A 23,769-nucleotide genomic window follows, 5' to 3' on the forward strand; every position below is an offset into this window, starting at 1 on the left:
GAGTGTGTGGTGCCAGGGAGGTTACTCAGCAAGGGAAGGCATGTGCTGCTAAGTCTGAGTTTGATCATGAGGACTAGTATGGCAGGAGATAAATGACATCTGTGCTTTGACCTTTGACCCCAATGTGCATGCATGCATGCTCACACACAAACTATATAAATAAATGCTTATTTATTATTTATTATTTCAGTACTTTCTTCTGAGCCTTCCCTTGCTGACATATTATCTAGATTTATACACATAAACTTCATGTATTATTCCCTGAACTTTTTGTTGTAATTAATGCTCCATAGCATGAGCTAGTACATTCTAGAATTTCTATGAAGATTTTATAAAGTCAATGGTTTGTTTAATTTCTTTAATGTGTTTGTAAAGAATTTGTCTACTAGGTTCTTGAGAAGTTTGACACACACATTTTTTTAAGACTCATCAAATTTCTTTAAGATAGAAGAAACCTTTTCAAATTGTTTCAAATTATTCATGTACTTATCACAGGATGAAAGAATAGAATAAGTTAGCAAAAACAGTCTCATTTCACCCATTATTGTTATCATAGAGTTGCTCAAGAACATTATCTTTTGACACATATCAAATATTTGACACAAATTGCTTAAATAATTTGAAAAAATGAAGTTGCATGAAATTCATAAATGTTTTATTTTTTACTCTTATAATAAAAATTAATGCATGATTATCTCACGTACTACTCTATAGTATGGTGTATTAATGCATTCTATATTCTTAATAGAAAACCTGTCACTGTATTATTGGTATGAACAGAATTTAACCTACGTGTGTAAGAAAACAAAAATAACTAACTAATCAAGTACATAAACTCTACTAGCCAGTGGTAATTACTATGGAGAGAAATCATTTCAAGAGTAAACATATACAACGAATAGCAGGAGTCAATATTTTATGTGAGGTGCTCAGAAAATGTTCTTGTCACTGATCAATAACATTTTTGCCATTTGTAGATTATCTGCCTCTCTTCTGGTTGTACAAAGTTGCAACATAAAATTCCTAAAACTTGGTGTTTTAAAACAATAACCCTATGTCCTCCTGATTCTGCAGCTGAGTTAGGGTCCTATGAATATGGCTCCTCCCTGTGCCAAACCTCTGACACTTAAACATCTCATGCCCCAGCTTAGAAAATGCTAGCAGCTGGCAACTACAATGGCTTGGTCTTATAAATCAATATTCTGTTTTTTCCACATAATGGCTCCACTATGATGGCTTCAAGGTTACCCAGTATCCTGCATGCTGGCATGAGTGAGTCTGTGAGCTAGTCTTCGAAGTCACACACATTTGAGACACTCTATAAGCAGCTGCAGTCATCTGCATGCTCAGATTTAGGAAGAGGAAAGAAACAACCCAAAAGACCTAGAATTAAAGAAGGAGGAAGAGGAGGAGGAGGAGGAGGAGGAGGAGGAGGAGGAAGGCTGGAGAGATGGATCAGCACTCAACAGTTAAGAGCTCTGACTGCTCTTCCAGAGGTCCTGCTTTCAATTGCCAGCAACCACGTGGTGGCTCACAATCATCTGTAATGGGATCCGATGCCCTCTTCTGGTGTGTCTGAAGACAGCTCCAGTGTACTCATGTGCATAAAATAAATAAATCTTTTAACAAGAAAAAGAAAAAATGAAGAATAAAAAGCTTGCTGGGGCCATTGTTTAACCACAGGATTTATCATTTTGTTTAACCTGAGTAATGGGCAGTATAGCTCCATTTCAGCACCAACTCCTAAATTCCTCATCCAAGGTAAGAAGGGAGACAGTCATGAACTCCATGTGCAACTTCACTTCCAGATTTTTCCTAAAATAGTTCACTGTTGTTCTGACTCTTACTGCAGTCATGGTGCTGGCATTTAAAATTATTCTATAATATCTTCCTTTCAATATATTTTTCAACAATGATGCATACAACATGTAGAATCTTTCCAAAAAGTGTATGTGAAGGACCAGATTTGCAGAAACCCACATAATCTAAATACCATTGAAAAACATTGTATAATACTGACACACTACCATTTCAGATTGTGAAACCCTTTAGCAAAAGACCTAAAAAGGATATTAGGAATGGTAGCTTAGTAAATGGTACGTACCTATGTCGTGACTTCAAAATAATGGTGTCTGCAAAACATACATTCTTTAAGTTCTTGAATTTATTCAGCAAAGATGTTTGTAACACGACTTATCCAAACGTCCCCGAGGCTCAAGCCTTTGTGTGCCAACATCTGTTCCTTATGCGTTACTCATTAAGCTTTGTTTAGTGGGAAGTGTCTTGTGTGGAGCTCCTCGGTTCACGTTCTTATCTCTCCTTTTAAACGATCCTTATCGATTTTTAACAGCCCCCAAAGACAGTATTTGCACAAACTCATTGTTAAGAAATATTTTACTAAAGGCCAATTAGATGGGGAAAGAATCTGAATACTGAATTATACAGCATGAACTGAACGTAATCCATTCTTTCCCAAAGACAATCATTTTACCCTTCCTTCTCAACAACCACAAAGTGTTATAAGGTTCCGTTTAGCCTAAAACATCTCAGATTGTTCTTTATATACCAAGGCATTCATGCCTTCTCCAAGAAATTTCTGAAGTTCTACAATACAAAGTATAGCTTGCATTCCTTGGGCATACCTTGAAGAGTTCCATCTGTTTGTCAATCAAGCTTCAGTCCTTCAGTTGTCTGCCGCAGGGGCTCCCATTCATTATGTGCTAGCATTATATGATGTTCTCAGATGTCATCGCTGTGATGGGCAGTGTTGTCAGCTTGAAAAAAATTTAAAATCACTTTGGGAGTTAATCTCTGGGTATACCTGTGGCTTGATTATGTGAGACTGGAAAACCCATGCACTGTGCATGGTACCATTTTCATGATCCAGAACTGTATAAACTGAGAACCATGGTGCATTTATCACTTTCTTCTTTCTGTCAGTGAACAGGATGTGTTTATCTACTCCAAATCCCGCCATGATAGACTCTAACTTTGGGCCACAACAAATATCTTCTCCCCAGAGTTGTTTTGTCATAGTATTTTATCACAGCAACAGAAGAGAAACTAGGACAAAAAAAATGTACCTAGAAGTTGGGCCATTTCTGTGGTAAAATCAATCACAGGTTTTTAGGTTTCTGGAACTCTTTTGTGGCTGGAATGTGGAAGAGATTTTTGTGCTTCAAGAAGAAAAGTCATAGCACATTGGAAAGCATGCCCTGTCTCCCAGATAATGCTAGATTACTCGAAGTTGGCATTTAACACTGACCATCATAAGAAACTGAAACTTGTCAGAACATGTAGATGCCAGCTTCTGATACAAATGTCAAGAAAACAATAGCATTTTACACAATCAGCTATTACTTCTAGTACTTCTTACTTTTTGATTTTGCTCCTTAAAGATCTAATGACAACCCAATCACAACCCCCATATTTTCTTTCTTCACAAGGAGATCAGTTCTTCACTTCACTGTATGTCCATAGTCTAATAATTTCACAGATATGGACCCATTTATATCTCTTCTCATCATCTCATTTGCACATGTGGATGACCTCATCTGTTCTTGCAAAATATTGAAACATTTCCTCTTACTTTCTAGAAAAGTCCATCTGCTTTTTTTTTCAGTTAAGCCTGTTGTTCATCAAACACTAGTAAATGTTGAAAGAATATCATTTCTGCCTTGTTGCTGTTATTTCTACATTACCTTTGAGCTGGTGAGTTTATAAAGAGCTTCTTATATAATATATGCAGGCATAATACAGGGAGAATATTGATCATAGTGACAAAAGCATTAGATTGAAATCATGGCTTTTGACTCATTGGAGTTATTTGAACCCATCACATATTCTATTTGAAATCTATTTTGTAAGGTAAAGTAGTGTACATTCATATGTCTTAATATCTTTATCAATAATAATATGAGAAGTTTAATGAGAATCTATGATTAGTTTTATAATCTAGACAATAATTCAATCAATTGAACATAAAATGTACCTCAAGTCATGTAAAAGAAAGTAATAAGTTCTGGGACATATTACAATGCAAAGATTTTGTTATATATGTTATATAAGATATATAAATAAGATCTATAAAAATAAGATAACAGATAATACACTGCAGGATTATAATTTATATGGTATCATATAATCTCTATTTTTCTAAAAGTTTACTGTTCCATCTTCCAAGGCCAGTGTTTACCAGACAGAGCTTATACCATATTACTATGTAGCTAATTTATGTCTCAAACAACCAAATTCTTGGAAGTAGTAAATGGAGTGACAGTTATCAGATGCTAAGGATGAGAATTTAGGAGATATCATAAGAAGATACAGGGATCAATGAGAAGAAAGTAATACTCAAGGCATGGGGTGTACTAATTAGCTCAGCTTGGTCATTCTACAATACGTATGAGTTTCACTTCTTATCATTTAAACACACAAACGTATTTTACTTTGTAGACAGTTACCAAATGGTGGTGATGTTTCCAGTTCAGTGATTCTTCTTGGCAATCTATTGCTCCAGTCTGTTATCTGCTAGGGGTTTTTATTCATTTTCTGGGTAGAACTGGGACTCTGTAGTACAAGTAAATTGCAGAAGACAAAGGGCAAAAAAAAGAAAACAAGGTTTAATTTTTTAATAAAGCCACTTGCAACCACCAGGGACTCTTCCATCAGCCTATGAGTTCCTTTGTGAATTAATCCATGTCTGTGTATGGGTTAACATGCATATGTGCTTGAGTGTGGGGGTCATTGCTAATTGCTCTCCACCTTCTTTTTGAGACAGGGTCTCTCACTGACTTGAGGCCTCAGCAGCTGACTAGACTGGCTGAACAGGGATCTGCCTCACCCTATCCAGTTCCCTCACCACCACCATGCTAGGGACAAACTAAGGTACTCACGCTTGCTCACTACACATTTTTCTTATTAAGTCATCTCCCCAGCACCAACCCCTGAGCTGACAATCAGATTTTAATCAACTTTTAACTAGTATAAATTAGTCTCTCCATATACATACTTAGAAATCACAAGACACAACGGAATGGGTACTTTTTTTTTTCTTTTTTCTGTTGCAGATTCAAGGCTTTGATTCTGATTTCCAGTCCCAGAAACATTCTTGACTTTGACATGGGCCATTATCTCCTCATCTCCTCACTCTTCCAGCTTGCTCTTGTGCTGGCCCAGGTTCACTCTGGGCAAAGTGCCCTGATGAAGCAGGAAACAGAGTTGATTGCTATCAAGAAAACCTTGCCCTCTTTGTTCCTGTAATCAGACTGGAGGCAGTGACTAGAAACTCATTCCTACTCACAGCCAGAATATTCAAGGTTGCATCTGGAGTTTTATTTATTCAAAACTAATGAGCATCCAGCCATACTCAGTGGAGTTTCCTTGAGTCTCAGTAATATTTGTCCAGCATTGCCCTCTAGTGCTTGTGGGTATATTCCTAATGATGCTTCAAGTTTTCTAATTAGTGTCTTTGGAATTAAATTAACATGCTGAGACCATGATGTCTTACTGTAAATCCACAGCAAGAAGAGAAAAAAGCAAAACCCAGACAGCAAGAGAAAATTCCAGAGTTTTGAGCAATTCTTACTTGGTTAGGAGAAAGTTTTCTTAAAAGCACATTTATTTTATTTTCTTTCATTCATATTACCTATGATGATGGATACGATTTATCTACTTTTTGAGACCCCATAGTCCCAGGTTTTTTTTACTTTGTAGGCCTTTTTGCGGTGTCCTTCATCCCTCTGTTTGCTCACTTCTCTCCTCCCTCTTCCTCAGGAGTCCCTGAGTTCCCCCTGATATTTGGCGGTGGGCTTCTGCATCTGCTTCCATGCACTGCTGGATGAAGCCTCTCAGGAGACAGTTATGCTAGGCTCCTGCCTGCAAGCAATGTAGAATACCATTAGTAGTGTCACGGGTTGGCTCTCTCACATGGCATGGATCTCAAGCTTGGGCAGTCATTGGTTGACTGTTCTCTCAGTCTTTGCTCAATTTTTATCTCTGCTCATCCTGCAGGCCACCAACCAAGGAGCATGCAGTAGCTGGACCAAGATTCCCTATCCCTTTTTAGCAAATGTGCAGCTTGATCTTCATATGGGTTCCCTAACAAGTGAACCAGGGACTGTCTTGATCTCTGTCCCATGCCATTGGATCCCTTTCCCCCTATCTAGCCTGCCTGGTTGTGGCTAAGTGTGAAAGGATATGCCTAATCCTGCTGATCTAGATGTCCCACCATAGTGGGGTGGTACTTGAGGTGGGTAAGCAAGGGAGGAGGGATTTGTAAGGGTGTGTCTGGGAAGATAGGAGGGAGAGGGGGCTGTGATCAGAATGTAAAGTGAAAAAATATATTGAGAAAAATGTACTCGTGTCACCTACTGATAAAACAGAATTTGCCTACATGGTGATGTGAATGACATTAAGCCACATTCCTTGATCCAGGAGTTGCAAGTTTGTTTTGGTTTTTGTTGGTGTGGTTGTTAGATGGGGGACAATGTTTGTTTGTTTTGTGGTTTTGCCTCTGTCAACCTGTCCTTACATGTACTTCTTTATCTAGATACAGAATAAGTCAAGTTCCATTTGGGATATGCTAGAAGAATCTTATAGGATTAACTAAGAGAGAAGTTTAGCTAGCAAGTTTCTAGACTGATATTCATAGTAATTTCAGAGATGCCTGACCTACATGAAGAACACTTCCCTTCCTACCTTGAAAAAAGGGTAAGGAAAGGAAAAATTTAAGAAAGGTAATTAACCTTTGTGGCAACTTTTGAGTCTTTTTCTTCCTGGACTATACAGCAAGATCCCTACACAGTATGACTACCAACAGTTTCAGAAAAGACTGGCATTTTTCTCTGTTCACACCACAGGTAATGTGCCGATATTCTGTCCTGAAAAGAAAAAATACAAGTGGATGACCCTGAATGTCTCCCAAGTGGCCAAATTCCCAAGATGTGAGAAGTAGAGCAATGTCTTAGGCTTTGTTCAAGGCCAAGGGATAGTGGAGGCCTCTTATTGACCAGAAATAGAAAGTCTTTATCACTAACATCCTCAAGAGCCCAGGGGCTACTACAAAATGGTACAGAGGACAAAATCCTATCCTCAAGAACCTAGGGACTATGACAAAATGCTACAAAGAGAAAAATCCTATCCAGTAAGCTTTCTGCATTGTCATATATAGCAGTAGAAAAAAATAAATTTCTTTATGTTCCACCCTTTTTAATAATTAAAATCAACAGGGAATGATAACATTGAGAAGGAAACAAATCAAAATGTATTTTTAAGTGATAGAATTATCGGTAACAAGTGGACTCACTTTACGCTTTTCTTCATAGTCTGCATTTTCTACTAAAGCATATTTAATAGCTTTATTAAAATATCAATCATGCACCATGAGATTCATCTATCTAAAGAAGATGAATGGAGAGTTTTAGTAAATTGCAGATATTGTGTGAGCATCCAACACTTCAATTGGAGCATTTACATCCTCAGAGAAAGAAACCTGGCATGGATTTGTAGTCAGTCGAAATTCACCCTCCCAAACTGTAAGAACCAGACTTATTTCCAGACTTTTATTTTTTGGCAATTCACATAAATAGAACTACACATTTGCATCTTTTGTGCCTCGCTTTTTCAGTGAGCACTAAGTTTTCAAGGTATACCCACACTGAGGCATGTAATAAGTTTTCGTGGTTAGACAATGTTTTATCATTTGAATATGCCATGTTTCATATGTAAGCTCGTTGCTTGATGGACAACTGGGTTTTTCCTGTCCTGCCTGTTCTAGATGATGCTACCTAGAGAAGGCATTGCAATTTTTCTTGAATAGATAACTAGAATGGATTTGCTAAGTCATCAAGTCAAGCCTCAGATTTAAAGACATGCTGTTACTAACTTCTGTATCAGCTTCTACCTTTTGCCCCCTCAATAGAAGATCCTGAATGATGCCCTTTCTTCACATCCTTAGCTACACTTGCTATCATCACAGTTTGGATTTGTTTAAATTCTTCCAGTGTATGTATCATGACATTGAATTGCATTTTCAATATGCCTGGCCTTAATGACTACTGGTATTGAGCAATCTTTTTATTGTTTGTTTTCGTTTTGGGCCATGAATATATTGTTTTCAGAGAAATGCTTGTCTGTGCTATTTTTGAATGAGCTTTTAATTTTGAAATAGTTTACAATTTAGCAAAGTTTATAAAGAGTTCTTGTATACCTCTTCACCAAGTTACCCTGTTACTGATAGATCCATATTTATGGGAAACTTGTCAGAGAAAGGGACTCCAATGCACTATCATGGAACAAACTGAATGGTTTTTGGCATCTCACTGCTTTTGCTCGTGGGGTGTGTGTGTGTGTGTGTGTGTGTGTGTGTGTGTGTGTGTGTGTGTGTCTGTCTGTCTGTCTGTCTGTCTGTCTGTCTGTCTATATCTGTGCATGTATCTATCTATCTATCTATCTATCTATCTATCTATCTATCTATATCTGTGCATGTATATGCAAATATGCATGCATGTGGACACCAAAAGACAGGCCCATCTGTGCTTCTTCAGGAGTTCTTCACCATAATTTGGAAACAGCCTCTCAGTGATCTGGAAATTGCCAAGTAGACTAAATTGTCTGGACAGCAAGCCTAAGGGAGCTTCCTGTCTAGGCCTCTGTACCACTGGTGTGGCAAGTATATACCATGATATCAGCTTTTAAAAAATGGGTTCTGGGGACAAAACTCAGGGTCTTATGCTTATCAGACCAGCATGTTAATCAAGAGAACTATCCTGCCACCCCTCAATTTTGCTAGCCCTCATTTCTTCAGGGCATCATATTGTATGAAATCTCTGTGTCTTCTAAGTATACTTTTATCTTCAGTAAATTATCCATCTTACCATTTCTCATATGTAGGTCCATGTAGTCCTGGTCCCTGACCAGGATGATACTTATGATCATCACCTGTATGATGATTCTTAGTGTGAGTACAAATGATGCCTGTCATTGTACTTAGAATGAGATTGTGATGTTCTAGGGAGATTTTAACAAAAGGAAAATTTTACCCTTAGTAAACCTAAGAAAACTAATAAAACCCTAGTAAATGGGTTTTAGTATTGCTGAATTGTGTGCTTTATACCATTAGAAGCACATCCTGTTAATTCAGATAGATAAGTATTTCACATGACATAAGACCAAACAGTATTATTTCTCATCTTTTAAAAGTTGAATATATTTGTTTACTCTTTACTCATTTTGCAACTATCCCCTTAGAAGCAGTGCTGAATAAAACTTAAGGAGGTCATCTTCATAAACTTCTGTTACATTTAATCTAGTTAAATTTCCCACTAGCACTGGAATTCATTTTTGTGTCCTTAGCTGAGTACCAGACAAATTTGAATTATCTATCTATCTATCTATCTATCTATCTATCTATCTATCTACATACTTACCTACCTATCATCTACCTTCCTCTTTCAAAGTAATGCTACTAGGAGTTTTAGAAAGACAGGAGCCTCACAGATTCTATCTCCCAAGTGATCTAAGCATTGACTCTTTTTATTTCATTACAGATGAGTTGAGGGAATTTACATGTATTTGTTCTAGTTCTATTCTTGTGAGGTGAGGCTCTGTGAGATACCTTCAGACTCATACTGCACACAAACCAACAAATGGTTTTGATGTTCATTAACATGTTCTCCCCTAATTCAAGTGTATTGATCCTCAACAGGAGAGAATGTGATTACATTTGGACTTGTGTATTTCTTCATCTCCTTGGTAGAAGTGGTCATGTTAAGATGAAGCCATCAGGATGACTGATATCCTTCTATGAAGAATACGTTTAGACACAGAGATACACACAAGATGGCAAGATGATATGGGAAGAAGATACCTATTTATAGTCCAATAATAGAGGCTTAGATAGACCTTTTCTTAGCCTATCTTTTGGTCTATCTGTCTATTGGTGGCTCCAATTCTGGTTACATTTTGATCTTTGACTTCTATTTTCCAGAAATAGATCTTTGAGGTGAAAGCTGACCAGTGGCACTTTGATTCAATAATGCTAGCACATTAACTAATTTACTAGAAAGTAACTTCAACAAAGCTCTTGATCTCCTCATATACTGGAATGAAGCAGGGACATAGAGTGGGAATATGAAGAGAATAGCATCTCTAGAGTCACTAACTAGACTGGTGTTCAGCCATATTCAATATCCAGTGGTGTAGGGAATGGTTCTTTCTTGACATTACCAGGCAGCATGGCTTTAAAAAAAAAGGAAAGAAAAAAACTTCAACTCTCAATGATAAAGGCCTTTCATTTCTCTCTAGTCAGACTAGTCTCCTTTTGTCTTTTGACCCTTCCAGGCTCTCTTCATCTTTCTTCATGCTATCTTTTATATGTAAATAGTCACCAAATCTGTGTCAGAGTAACTGATCTTTATTTTCTAATTATCTTTAATCTTTTTTTAACAGTCCAGTCTTTATCACTCTCCTGGTCAGTTCCTCATCCCATTCTTCCTCCCCAGTCTACAAGAGGATGTCCTCACCCCTACCATACCCCTCTTGGCCTCTCCACTCCCTAGAGCCTCAAGTCTCTCCAGAGTTAGGTGCACCTTCTCTTACTGAGGCCAGACCAGGCAGTCCTCTGCTGTTTATGTGTCAGAGGCCTTGAACCAGCTAGTTTTTGCTGTCTAGTTGGTGGCTCAGTGTCTGAGAGATCTCAGAGGTCCAGGTCAGTAATCTATCCTTTGAGAAAGTTTGTGGAGAAGTGAGAGTGGTGGGGAGGAAAGAAAAGTAGGAAATGAAGAAGTCTCTTGGTAAAATTAATAGACTTGAATAGGCTCATATAATGGGAGAATTTCATTTTAATACAAGTACTATTTTATAACACTAGCACATACAGAAGGGGCGTTGCAGAAGATGGAGGAGATATTTACATAGTTGTTTATTTTCTTTTTGATATTTGAGTATTTTAATATTTGAGTCGTGTATTTTTATTACAAGTTAACACCACAAGCGAATAGGAATGTAGAAATGAAGCCCACTTAGTTTGTTGTGACATTTAATGTCACAAATACTTTCAGCATGTCCAGGACTCCCTACATACTGTCTGCAAGACTGCATTGATGCATAGAACCAATTTATAGCAGAAAATATCACAACAAAAGGACCCTTTTTTTGGTAAGGATATGGTTTGGTTTATACAGTATGTAAAGACTCTCCATACAAATGCAGGTGTGGTGAGACACACATATAATCTCAGCCCAGGGAACATAAAAACAAGTAAATCCCTGTGACTCTCTGGGTGGCCAGCCTATCTAAATTATTAACTTCCAAGTAAAACTGAGAGACTGTGTCTTAAAAATCAAGGTCCTTTCCACAGAGGAAGACAGATGTTGGCTTCTGTATTTCCTACTCAATTTCATGCATGTGTACATGCATCTGGCTCTCAGACATGTACACACATACATAAACACAGATATATGATCATGTAAGAAGATATTAATGGGTATATGCACAATTCAAAGGAAGAGAAGGAGAAAAAAATTTCCAAAGTAAGAATGAAGCAGATGGCTATACACTCAAGTAGAACTGGCTAAGATAGCCTTCTAAACATTGAGTTGACTAGACTATTAAAATATTTAGCTTAAAATGAAAGCCTCGATGTTTAAGGAACAGGTTTATTCTGTGTGGCCAGAATCCTTGCAACTGGAAATACTTTATTTTAAACATCCATTGGGTTACAAACTGAGCTGACATTTATAAACACCAACAGACTGAGCCTTTACACTGTGGTAGAATAAAGGTACTTTTCACTGAGCTCTCAGCCTGGGAAAGTCTGCAAATAAATTTAAGAAAAAATGAACCAATTAGAAAAGCTTGCAACAACAACAACAACAACAACAACAACAACAAAGTATGCTAAAAAGTTGATGTTTGCAAATGTCATGGTAAAAAGCATAGAGCTGAAATCTGAAACTCTGAGGTTAATAATCTAGCCTAAATTTAAAAAATAAATCTATTGACATAATTTCACAAGCTGTAACATTTTCACATTGAAAGTACACACTTCTGTGGTACTCTGTATGTACCAGCATGTAACTATAGCTGATGCTGATTTGAGACCATTTTAATCACTCTTTCTAAAGAAATCTCATGATCCTCAGCACCTATTCCAATATTTTCTCAAACTCACTCCCCTCATGCATTCTACTAGCTCATAAAACTACTAACTTCATATTTGTCTACTAATATGTAATCTTTAAAAACTGGTTTCTAATCTCTGAAATGCACTAAGTATCATCAGCATTTCACTCTTTTTATTGTTCAGTGAATATTTTGTTGTGTGGATACATATCTTGCTTACCTATTCATAAGTAAGTGATAGTTGGCTGTTTCTCTGTGATTTCGAATATGAGTCTGGAGATTGTTTTATAGCAAGGATGAATCAGGTGTCAAAACCTGATTCTTCTGACTCTCAAGGGGTATTCTTGAGCATGTTTCTTGAGGTCTCTACCTGAATTAACTTCTCTGTAAAACAGAAGCTATAGTAGTCTTATCTCATGGAGTTACCTTAGAATTTCAACCATCATATATTGACATATATGATATATATGTGATATATATATATATAGGAGGTGGTCTTCAGGACTTTGGTCCTGAGCAGCTTTAGGAAGCAATACTGACTCTCACTGTGCTGCTCTTACCATCACAATCACTTTCATTTTCTTGCCTTTCCTTGCTAAATTAACCACCATTGTGTGAGCATTGCTAAGATCCAGTGAACTATAGTGTACAGAGCATTTGGTTCAATATCTCACACTGAGTTGGTGTTGGAAAAGTAGAATTTTGGAAAGGAATAATTCACTGTAAGCTTAAAACCAAGACACAAACTCACACTGGAGAAATACTATTGTTTCAGACACCAAAGGGACAACTCAAGAAGATGTTCCTTCTATTGAAGTTGAGAGATGAAAATACTGGCCACAATGATACATTTATTTCAATTTCTTCCCCAAACTACAGTGGGGAGTTGATAGAGAGCACAGGGACCAATGTCAAGGAGAAGGGGAAGTCATGGTAGTGAATGAATGAGACTGCCAGTCACTAGTGGGAATAAAAACTAATCATTGGAAGCTGCAAAGCTTAAGTACTAAAACAGCCAAAATCAGTGGCATAAGAGATCAGTGAAATAAGAGATTAAATAAAAGATCAAATGACATATTTAATCTTAAGGCAAACAAGTTTTCTGGACTTATTTTTCCTTCTTTCCCAGGGCAAAATAAAACAAAGAAAATAGAACCAGGAGAAAGAATCTGATTTACTGGGATCTAGCTCAGGTGCTCTTTTGAATTAAATACAAGCTGTGTCCTTTCTGAATTTTAAGTATTTCTCTCATTTTCAATAAATAAACCAACAAACAAATTAAATTAAGTAATAGAGAAAATTGTTTAATAGAACATATGTCATTGCTGTGACAAAATACCCAATGAAAGAAACATTAGGAAGTAAGGGTTCATTTTGACTCACAGCTTGAAGAAACAAGACACAGAGGTGGGGAAAGTGCTGTGGACAGAATATGAGACAGTTCACAATGCTGAAACTGCAGTCAGGAAAGACAGAACAGTAGATGCAGGTGTTTGAAAGGTCTCTCTCTCTCTCCATCTATCTCTCTATCTCTCTCTGTGTGTATGTCTCTCTCTCTGTCTCTCTCTGTCTCTCTCTCTGTCTCTCCCTCTGTCTCTCCTTCTGTCTCTCTCTGTCTCTCTCTGTCTCTCCTTCTGTCTCTCTCTGTCTCTCTCTGTCTCTCTCTCTGTCTCTCTCTGTCTCTCTCTTTGTCTCTCCCTCTGTCTCTCTCTTTGTCTCTCCCTCTCTCTCCTTCTGTCTCTCTCTGTCTCTCTCTCTGTCTCTCTCTGTCTCTGTCTCTGTCTCTCTCTCTCTCTCTCTCTCTCTCTCTCTCTCTCTCTCATCATATTTTTAACAGAGTCTGGGTCTCCAGCCTATGGTGGGGACACCTATATTGGTGTGGATCTGCCTATCCCAATGAACTCAAATTTAGAAACACTCCTACCGATATGCCCAAAGATTTGTCTACTAATCACTATAGCTCCCTTTAATTCAAGAAAGAGAAGATATTTATCCAGTCTTCCATCTTCATTGAGTATTCCAATGACTCTTAGAAGTGTAGGGATAACCTGAAATCCCACAGGTGGTGGTGATGTGGCTGCTCTGACTATGGCAATAGCCTGAGGAAGAAAATATGTCATCTGGAAGTCCATGGGCAATTCAACCACACCACTTGGTTGTCCAGTGCCAGCCAGTCAACCCTGAAGCATACCTAGAAGTTACATTATATGAACTCAGCAGGTTATATTTAAGAATATTATGTATATACAAATACATATATGTATGCAACAACCTTGATGTAAAAAAAGGTGATGAATTTGAAAGAGTGGTTAGGGATACTTGGGAGGGTTAGAAGGAAGGAAAAGGGAAGGACAAAGGTAATTAAAATATGTTTTAAAAAATAAACAAAAAATTAGTCCTGTAATTCTTTTAATTTAATCTTTATCTGTGATTATTTCCACCTTTTTATTCTTAATTAGTATAATTAGACATTATTTTGACTATCTTCTTAGTGTATGAAAAGAACAACCCTAGGCATTTTTGCCATTGTATGTATTTATAGAGTAGCCTGTCATTTTCTGATAGATGTATGCTGGCATGGTTACTGTTGAAACTGGGTAAGCATATGTCTGTTCTCAAATGTTTATCATTGTGTTGTGATAAAGATCCTTTCCTATAGTTGTAGGATATTGTAAACAACCTGCAGTCAAATTTCAGAGCATTTCATACCATATACGTTTTACATAGTGCCTTTTATTCCTTTTCTTTCCTCATATATTACATACACTCTAGCCATAATTTCCCCTCCCTCCAGTCCTCTTTCCCAGATATACTCCTCTTCCATTTCCCTTAAAACAAACAAAACAAAAACCAGAAATCAAAAAGCAGGCCTCACAAGGATATCCACTACCAAGTTACAGTAGACTAGGCTCATATTGAGGCTGGACAAAGCAACCCAGTGGGAGGAAAAGTGTCCCAAGTGTCAGAGATACCCTTACTCACACTGTTGGGAGTCCTACAAGAACAACAAGCCACACAACCATAAGGTATATGCAAAGGATCTAGCTCAGACCCACTCAGGGTCCATGTTTGTAGCGTCAGTCTCTGGGAGACCCTATGAGCCATGTTTAGTTGATTTTGTGAGCCATGTTGTGTTCTCTTGGTGTCTTCTGCCTCTCTTACTCAAACAATTCTTTCTCCCTCTCTCCTACAGAGTTCCTTGTCCATGTGTAGTGTTTGGCTGTGGGTCTCTACATTTGGCTGTGGGTATCTATGTCTGCTCCTATCAGATGTTGGATGAAACCTCTCTGATGACACGTGAGCTAAACATTGATCTGTGAGTATAGCAAAATATCATAAAGAAATGTTTGTCTGTTTGTTTGTTTATTTGCCTGTTTTGTTTGATTGTATCCTGAGTCTCTGAGCTGTAAACTTCCTGGAATCTATAAGAATGACCCTAAGAAATTCTCCTAGTAATGGGGGAATCTAAAATCTGAACTGGCCATCTTCTATAACCAGGCAAAGCTCCTAGCAGTGGGACTGGAAAGTCAGTCCAGCCACAAAACCTTCCACCTACAAATTGTCCTGCCTGCAAGATGTGCTGGGGCAGTGGCGGTGCAGGACTTGTGAGAGTAACCAACTGACGATTTGTCCAACTGGAGGCCCATGCCACAAGAGGGAGCCCATGCCTGACATTACCTGGATGGCCAAGAACTACAGGAATTAGAGCCCAAAGACCTCAATCATAGTGTCCTTCAATGACTCTTTTTTAACCTATCCCCTATTTGGTCTTTTCAACCTGAAAACCACATTTCTACTCTTAGCTTCTATGTAGTGAGTTCTTTTGGACTTTGAATCTTAGTGAGATTTGGTTCAAGACCTGGCTTGTTTTACTTAATGAAATGATCTTCAGTTTTCTCCATGAGAGGTTTTGCAGTGAGAGGGCTTCATGGTTGAGTAGTATTCCATTTCTTTGATCACCCAGCAATTGATGTAGATTATGCTATCTACGTTTCTTGGTTACTGCATACAGTCCTACAATGAATGAGGGCGCTTGTGCCTCTTTACTGACCTCACTATTTACAATGGAATTTTTGTATCCAGTGTTACTTTTTTCTGACACCATCAAATTTTAAGAACAATATTTTATTATATTGTCATATCTATCTCCATCTTTTTAATAAAGGATTATTTTCCTTCATCCTTCTTGAATTAAAGTCTACTGGAACTTAATAATATAGATTCTTATTTTCTTATACTTTTTTCAGTGTAGGGCTATGTGTTTTCTCCAGTTATGACTTTTACTGTCAAATTAAACTGATAGGCAGCAGTTTTATTGTAATTTCCCTCTAAAGACTTTGAATTTCTTTTGAAACCTAATTTGAATTTCATCAACAGTAGGAAAACAATTTTACGTTTTCCTACTGTTGCTATGTTTCTATTAAATAATTAGTGTTATGCACTAAATAAATATATATTTTCTGCTGGAACAATTTTATTAATTTATATTACTAAGATCCTCTGAAGCTCTTTTTAGATCTCGTATGTTTTATCTGCAATGGGCTTTCAGGGTTAAACTCATATTTTCTACTATTACATATTTCTGTTTTCTGTTCAATTTTCTTTAGCCAATTTTCTGTAGCACCTCCATTTCTCTCACTGATCATTTTCTTAGGGCAGAAGTGCAGGAACTGTACAGAATGGTAACATGCAGAACTCACTAGAGGAATTCTTTCCCCGGAGAAATAGTGCTAGTCCCTGAAAAAGCAGAAAAGAATTATTTTTGGAATATAAAACTTTCAGAAATTATTCTAAAGACATAGAGCAGATACAAATAATCTGGAGAATCTAAGAAGAATCTAAATGAGCAAGATGAAAAGCTAACAGAAGAGATCAGGACAGAGTTGATGGTTCAGAAATAAGACTATACGTACTCACTTCTGCATGATTTCAAGGTATAAAAGCAGTTCAACGAGGCAAGAGGGGAAGAATTGGGGAAAATAGTCTTAGGACATTGTGATAACTATCTATTTAAAAAATACATTAAATCCATACTCAAACCACACAAATTAACTAAAAATGAATACAGACCTCAAAGTAAAAGCCCAAATTATAAAGCTCTTAGAGGAAAATCTAGGAACAAAATTAATCATGGGTTAAATAGAAATTCAGAAATGCTATCTAACTATGACTAACTAATAAAATAGCAAATTATCAGACTTTATCAAAATTAAAACCTTTTCTGGTTCTCAGTACACCTCAAGAAAATAAAGTTTAAAAAAACTCACAGAGCTGAAGAAAATTACTCAGTTGTTCTTGTTTTCTTCAGAGTAAAATATATGAAGTTTCTGTTGTTAATTTTTCAGAACTTCCAGAAGGATGCCTCAGTTTCTCTAGTCTTGTCTCCATTCTTTGTTATGTGCTGAAATCACCAGAAGAACGGAGCCTGTCTGCTACTAGGTTGGGCTTCTCTGTTACTCTCTGGATTCATTACTAGTTACACTGTCCTGTGAACATCCCTGGAGTTTGACATTTTCACTCATCAAGACAACCTCATAAGAGGAGGTGAGGGTCTTCAATGTCTAGAGATGCTTGAGACATAGAGAAGAGAGAGATGAAGCCCATTGAGAAAGACAGCAAAGAATAAATAAAGTCAGATTCTGATATTTCTATTTGAAGCCTACATTGGCTGGAAAAGGGTATTTAAAAATTAAACAGCTTAAGGGAGCCACACAGTCATGTGATCTCTTGGAATGAGATCAAAGCATTTTATTCAGTTCCTTCAGTTTATTAGTGGAGACTCTATACATAATTGTGTTCATCTTGGCTTAGAAAGATGTTTTGAAGCAAGAGAGATAAATTTGGGAGGGAGAAGACAGAGATCAAAACTGCTATTCTTAGTCTAACCATTCTTGACCTCTCTGCCCTCCTCTCCCCTAGCTCTGCAGAGATAGAAGCTTTAGGTTCTAGAAATTTGGATCTACTCTTATATCCTCAGAAGAAATTTCTGTATTGCTTCCTGCTGATTTCTGAAACAGTAAGTGCTGTGAAAAAAATTTACCTAGAAAGTCATGTCTTGCAGACAAATTTCAACGCAAGAGTGCTCGCAATGCTGTTTGCTGGAACTAACCTTCCACTCACATGAAGAACCTATAACGAGAGAATCACCATTCAAAGTAATACTGCAAGAGACCAGGTTAATGAATTTAATGCTTGAGTTAAAATGAAAGAAGACGCTGATAAAAAAAATTTAAAAAAAAAACCTGTCACCTGCTGCTACTGCTGAAACTTAAACAAAGATTGACTAGTGCTTCGTTTGACCACACTGCTCCAAGTGTCACCATATTGCTCCCAAGGCAAGACTATTCGCAGTTTATCCCAGCTCAGAAATGTTGACTCACGCATCCTGGCATCTTCAGAATCTTATGCCAAAAGAAGATAACATGCCCAACTTGGTTTCCCTTTTCCAGTAATGGGCCATTTAATCAAATAATCTATATTCATTTCTTAAAGTAGAAAGATTTGGCTTTCCAAATGAAGTTTAATTAAAGAAAAGAATAAGAATTTATATATAAATCTTTTCTTCTTTCTTTCCTACCTTGCCTCATCTTTTCTTCTCTGTCTTCTCCCTTCTATCCTGTGGTCTTTCATCCTTAGCATGACAAGTCCAGTTGGTTGTTAATATTTTATTGAGCTAAATGATACATCCAGGAATTTGAAGAAACATTGTCTTCACAATTAGCCCCAACACAATAATGGTATATTTTTATTCTCATGATATTTTGACAGAGAACACATTGATACTATAAATAACTTGACTATACATCTCTTTGGTTGCAGTCAGCCTGACCTCATTTTATTCTGCATTGACTCCATTTCTAAATCAGCAAGTACAAGTTTTCTTCATTTACTAATATTAAAATCACCAAATGATAGCTTATAGTATGGTTGTAATGTACCACTTTGCTATATGTTCTTTTGCTATAGCCATGTGTCAAATATTGGGTAGTACATTTTTAAAAGCAAGATTTTGGTTTTGGAAAGTGGATGTTTAAGGCCAAGAGGTCGCAACTGGTAGGGCTATTATGTTGATGGAGCCCTAATACAGCGTAAAACATGACATGATGAGACTAGAGCATGTGAGAGATGGAACAAAGATACCTCCATCACTTGAGAAAATCCAGTAACCCTTAAATGAGTGGTAAACTCGCCATATTCTGTATCTATACCTGCCTCTGTTCTAGTATTCTTCAGACTTTGTAAGGCTCTGTGATGCTACATGCAGATCATTTTACACTAAACAGAGTAAAAAAAAAGTGGACACTAAAGGTAGGAAAACAAAGTTTCTGTTAAAATTCCACCGGTGTTTCTAGATTCTGACATCATTTTGAACATCTGTTGTTTAAAGTAGAGTTAGTGTCGACCTTCCTGGTATTCAATTTGATGCTGTGCTGTTGTGTGTGTGTGTGTGTGTGTGTGTGTGTGTGTGTGTGTGTGTGTGTTTGTTTTGATACAGAATCTTTCTATGTATCTGTAGCTGTCCTTGAATGCACTGTGTTTGTATGTACTGGCTAAGAACTCACAGAGATCCACCTGCTTCAGCCTCCCAAGGACTGAGATGAAAGGCGTTCACCACTCAGCCCACCTCTATTTATTTGTTGTAGCTGTGTGTGAGAGACAATAACTAGGCTGGCTTTCAAAAATTAAGGTTAATTTTTCTGGGAATAGTGAAAGTAGGGAATTGTCTTTCCAGTTATTTCCACTTGTCTAGCCAAATGATATTACTCATTTTGCTTTAAATTGTTTCTTTAAGGTTTTAAAAAGACAGAGATAGATGTGCAATATTTCACACAAGTACTGTCTTCTGTATCCCTCCCACTCGTTGTGGATTTAAAACACCTAGGAAACTGCCTGACTTAATTTATGCTTGAAAAGCAATTCCCAAATAAACAGATTAATTAAGGTTCAGTTTTTATAAAGTTTTAGCACAGAACATGTTTACTTCTGAACGGAGGCTAAATACACTAAGTTTAGAAATGGAGGCACTTTGATTTCTAATATATACTTAGCGGTACTTACAAAATAATAATGTGTGAAGAAGTGCTCTCTGTATAAAATGATGGGAAATTAAAGTCATCATTCTGAAAGAAGAATTATACAGGCTCTGTAAATATACCTCCATTTGGATTTTTAGCTCACACGTACTCTTTAAGCATGGATTTTTATGGCCATGTACTTAACAATCAGTAATTTCTGTCTAATCTTCGAATTTACGACGCTGTTTATAATGTAATTTACATACATCACGATAGGATTAGGATCCGTGTGTTTTTTTCAGTACTAGCGCATTTCATTCATTATGAAAACTGATAAATGTGACGGATCTATATTTTTGTAAAGCTGAAAAGAAACGAATAAAAACAAACATGGTGAGTCTTTCTAATTGGTACAGGGTTTAGGCAATTGTAAGGGGCCTTGATGAGGTTGTTTGCATAATGTTGTGATTGATGCTATCAAAGGCATTGAGTTTTAGAGCATAAAGGATCTTCCTTCCTGGTGTGAAGGTGCTCAAGACATGGATATCACTACTAGAGTAACGATAATAGTCTAAGAGTGGCTAGGAACATCCAGCCAAAATGCTGTGCTGTTGGCCTATGAAAAGCTGACTTCCTGAAGGCCAATAGGAAAGAGAAATGTGATGCCCAGGGCTCTCTGTTACCTGAAGGCAATGACCAAAGAACCAGAAATGGTAAAAAGACTTCTGATTTCAAATCAGACACTTGAGGAAAATCGGATGAACGAGCAGAAAGATGTGCTTGTCTGGTCAAACCGCCCTAAGAATTGCGCTGCCAGTTTGGATCTGTTATTTGTAGACTAAGAGACGACTCTGAAGCTCCCGGCATAATGGTTTTCCTTTTTCATTAGAATTTGTAACACTAGTACTCCAGAAGAATTGAAGAGACCTTTGTAAAGCAGCAGACAATACACAACCAAAAGAAAAAATAATACATGCAAATTCTGTTCATGTATTTATAAATGCGGTTGGATACATTTTGCCTTCCCAATGATTACCGAAAGGTGTCATTACTTGTAGCAGCCCTGGTCAGGTACCTATGAAACAAAGTTTGTGCTTTTCTTTTCTTTTTTTTTTTTCCTGCTTTATAGAAAATGTATTGCAACTCTCCAACCGCGCATTACTTTCATTTCTTTTTTTCCTTTTTATATCTATTTATTTTATTGGATATTTTATGTATTTACATTTTAAATGTTATTCCCTTTCCTGCCTCTCCCATCCTCCCTCCTCCCTACCCTTGCTTCTATGAAGATGCTCCCATTCCCACCCACATTCTCCCACCTCAATGCCCTGGCGTTCCCCTACACTGGGGAAACGAGCCTTCACAGGACCAATGGCTTCTCCTCTTATTGATGCCAGACAATGCAGTCCTCTGCTACATTTGCGGCCGGAACCATATTCATTCAACATCTTGCTCGGCAGCTTCCTTTGCCCTTTTTGCTCAGATGCCAAAGAGCCTGGTATTGGCATGGGCCATGTGAAGACTAGCAAAAGCCTTAAAATTCTTCTCTTCTTCTGTGTAGACGCTGGTCTTTTCCTTTTTGTACACATTCTGGATGGGCATCACATGTTCTGTTAGCTGGGTGGCCAATCTAAGTTCTTCAGCAGAACCGTCTCCCTTCTTTGGAGCAGAAGGCTTCCTGGGGAAATGTGTGAGCTTGGAGCAGTGCTCCTTCAGGTGCTGCGTTGGCCTTTAGTGATTCAGTGGATTTGTTTTGCCTCCTTGGGTCCACAAAGATGCCGATAGGGCTAGCCATTTTCTTGTGGATACCAGCCACCCTGAGTTCCTCCAAACTGAAGCCCCTGCCAGCCTGGACCTTGGCGTGGTATTTAACTGTAGGTCACTTCACTGTGGGCCTGATGGGACGTGACTTGGGCTGAGGGGCAATGCAGTGCGCTATCGCCTGCCGGATCTTATGTCTGCTGATCTTGTGTGCCAGCTGGTTGAACCAAGTGTCCACTTGCTGTTGCCAATCCTTGTGGAAGTGCGGCTTCAGGATCATGCCATTCTGGCTGGGCACCATGGCTGCTTCTTATAAAGAACGGCCGAAGTTGCTCTTTAAAGCTGCTCACTGTGTATAGAAGGAAGGAAACAGGCTGGAGAGGTTCAAGGAACCCAGTACCATTTTGTGTGAATATAAATCAACCTGTGAGACAGTCAAACACATTTCAATATCTGACAATTGGGAGCTGTAAATTCAAAACCTGTCATCTCTCTTAAACCTTGTTTGAATTCAAATTCTAATGAGGGTCCTTGCAGCACCCTACGGTTAAGGTGCACACACTTAAGTGGCGCACCGCACGGAGTTTACGCACCAGCAGAACTTAACTATTAGTATGATTTATCTTTTGGAATGGCTCCAACGGTGCAAAAAGCCAAGTCCAATGATTTTGGTTCTACCAGAAGAGGCAGTGTTCTAAAAGTTAGTCTTGGGTTGCAAATATTCTTAATTTGTTCTTTCTACAAAGTCTTTTAAATTCTTTTAAACTCATATTTGTCTATGATTACCATGAGGAAGCCGAATATTGACAAAGGATTTTAGAATTGCTAGAGCCAATGTGTAGGGTTTATGTTGTCGGGAATTTCTCTCTCTCTTCTCTCTCTCTCTCTCTCTCTCTGTGTGTGTGTGTGTGTGTGTATGTGTGTGTGTTTAAGATATTGTCTTATTGCATGACTATTTAATTAAAGCAAATACCCTCAAGTACCACAAACCTAATCAAATTATCTAAGTTTCTCTTAAGTACATCCATGATGGCATTACTTGTAATGCTATTTCATTATGCTCTGAAGGGAACATTATAACTTCCAGGTGGTTCCATACTTGAATGACTTCAGCAACCACTGTACTATAAAAATACCATCTCTTCCCATTAAGGCTTTTAGCCCAATTAAAAAGCAAACATCTTTGGGAGAGGTTATTATTCCCGTTGCCAGCGTTTCACAACTGACTGAATTCACAAACCACCTTTCTATATCCTCTGGCCCCCATTTATTTTATAAGAATTTAATTATATATTCCCACTAACTGCAATTAGTTATTCCAAATAAAGTCTCCTCTCCCTTCCTTGGTCTTTTTCTCTTTCTTCTGTCCCCCTCAACATCCCCCCCACCCACACCTCCCCCAAAGAAGCAAGTTCTGAACTATATCTCCCAGAATGTGAGAGCTCTGTATATCATACATACAGATGCAAATTCAGATACATATGTATATAGATACAACTCCATATGTTACTGGATGGAATTTACTTCATTGTAAATTATACAGTCATTTTTCCCCCAATGTCATGAGCAGTTCTTGACAAAGTGATGTTGTAGCTATGGGATGAATGTGTTCAGCATGGAGATATCCTGGAAAGGATGGATATTGGAGTCATTGAATTTCTAATTATGAAGAATGCTGCTGCTAAGCCCAGGAGATGTTCTACATCCAAGACAGATGTACAGAAAACGAACACACACTTTAAAACTTGCAGCCAGGCAGATGTGAGAGGATGCAGGACACTGGGAGAGGGAGAATTTGAAAGCCTGGCCCTTGCTAAGTGCTCATTTAGCTGTATAACAAATTCCATCATATAAAACCAATTTTAAAAGA

At 37.7% G+C, this 23,769-nt stretch overlaps 1 protein-coding gene and 1 pseudogene across 3 annotated transcripts in view; both read right to left on the reverse strand.

Moving 5' to 3' along the window:
• Positions 1-23,769, reverse strand: part of Chl1 (cell adhesion molecule L1 like) — a 337,349-nt gene that overhangs the window by 59,646 nt on the left and 253,934 nt on the right. The window lies entirely within an intron of this gene.
• LOC116903456 lies at positions 21,576-22,200 on the reverse strand (annotated as a pseudogene).

This window comes from Rattus rattus, chromosome 6, assembly GCF_011064425.1.
Source record: "Rattus rattus isolate New Zealand chromosome 6, Rrattus_CSIRO_v1, whole genome shotgun sequence".
NCBI lineage: Eukaryota > Metazoa > Chordata > Mammalia > Rodentia > Muridae > Rattus > Rattus rattus.